The sequence below is a fragment of the Elephantulus edwardii genome, unplaced genomic scaffold (assembly GCF_000299155.1).
Source record: "Elephantulus edwardii isolate Elephantulus edwardi_28Jun2011 unplaced genomic scaffold, EleEdw1.0 scaffold00064, whole genome shotgun sequence".
NCBI lineage: Eukaryota > Metazoa > Chordata > Mammalia > Macroscelidea > Macroscelididae > Elephantulus > Elephantulus edwardii.
In genome coordinates this window covers 7,731,304-7,733,138 of record NW_006399814.1, presented here as the reverse complement: position 1 = coordinate 7,733,138, position 1,835 = coordinate 7,731,304, and positions in this window count along the sequence as shown.

Genomic DNA, 1,835 nt, shown 5'->3' with positions numbered 1-1,835 from the left:
AATAAAAAAAAAAGTTAGTTGTTATATTTTGGAGGAACATTCTTCTAAGTGGTACAGCATTCTTCTGTCAACTTGTTGTATTGAGGTAACCTGGGGTTGCTGTGCTGAACCTTGAACCATTGGGATGTTAAATGCCACAATTACCCATGATAGACAGTGTTTGGTGGAGCTCCACTTCCTAAATAACCTGCTCTGGAAACTCAATGAACCTTGAGAAACGACAATAATTAGAGAAAGGCTTTAGATCTTTTATTCTTAGGGTCGCTCTAAGTTGTGCTTGACTTGACAGCAAACAACAACTAAAAGCAGACAAAGACAGCAAGCTGTTGTTTTTCTTATGTGTCATCAAGTGGCCTGTAACTCAGGGCAACCCTATGTACCATAGCTCTGAAGCCTGCCCTGTCCTGAGCCAGTCTCACTGACTCTAACACACCTACCCCCATTAACTCTGTTATTGTGTCAATCCATCTCATCTGGGGTCTTCCTTTCTTGAGTTGTCCCTCCACCCTTCTGAGCATGATATCCTTCTCCAAGAACCAGTCCCTCCTGGCCATGTGCACTAAGTATGTGAGACAGAGCTTCAAAATTCTTGCCTCCAAGGGGAAAATTGGTTTCACCCTCTCCAAGACAGATTTATTTGTTTTCTTGGAGGTCCATAGTACGTTCAAGACCTCCAGCACAACCACCTAAAGGCATTGATTCTTCTTCTGTCATCCTTAGTCATTGTCTAGGTTTCTGATGCATAGCAAATAATTGCAAAGACTATGGCCTGGATCAAGTGCACCTTAGTCTCTAGACTGACGTTGTTGCTTCTCAGTACTTTGGAAAGGTCTCTGACAGCAGATTTTCCCAATGAATTAATCTTTTGATTTCCTGACTGTTGGTGCCAAGAGTGTTGAGTGTAGAGCAGAGCAAGCTGTAATTGCTAACAACCTCAATCTCTTCTCCATCTATCATGGTGCTGCTAATTGGCCCAGTGGTGACAGTCTTTGTTTTCTTGATGTTAAGCTTCAATATGGATTGAAGACTACAGACCTTGATCTTCTTCAGCAACCCCTTCAGGTCCTCCTCAGCTTCAGCAAGTAATGTTGTGTCATCTGCATAACATAGGTTGTTGATTAGTTTTCCTTCAATCCTGATGCCATATTCCTCCTTGTTAAGTCCAGCTTCCTGAATGATCTGTTGTGCACATAGATTGAAAAGTTATGGAGACCAGGATGCATTCCTGATGCATGTCTTTCATGATTTTTAATCATGCAGTGTTTCCTTGACCTGTTCTGAGGACTGCTTCTGGTCTGAGCATAGGTTTCACATGAGCGTTTTGGGATTCCCATTCTCTTCAAGGCTAGCCAGAATTTGTTGTGATCCACACTGTCAGATGCCTTTGCATAGTTAATGAAACACAGATAGATATCTCTCTGGTACTCTTTGCTTTCTGTCAAAATCCATATAACATTGGTTATAAAGTCTTGAGTGCCATGACCGCTTCTAAACCCAGTTTGTATTTCCTGTAGTCCTCTGTTGATATTGTTCAAGTTGTTTTTGGATGATCTTCAGTAGGATTTTGCTATCATATGGGATCAGTGATAAGCTGTAAGAGAATAAATTTTTGTTTGTTCAACTCACTGCTGTGGCATTTTTTATTTTTTTTCCATCTTTTGTTATGCACTCAGTGAATCAGTATAAGTGAAAAACTTAGGGTTAATGTAAATGAATATATAAATGCAAGGTAACAGGAGAAAATTAGGGGAGTCAGTCCTTATTTCATTCTGAGACTAGGAATGTCAGATCCATTGGTCCTTAACCAGCAATTTACCCACTTTAAAACGTGGGGG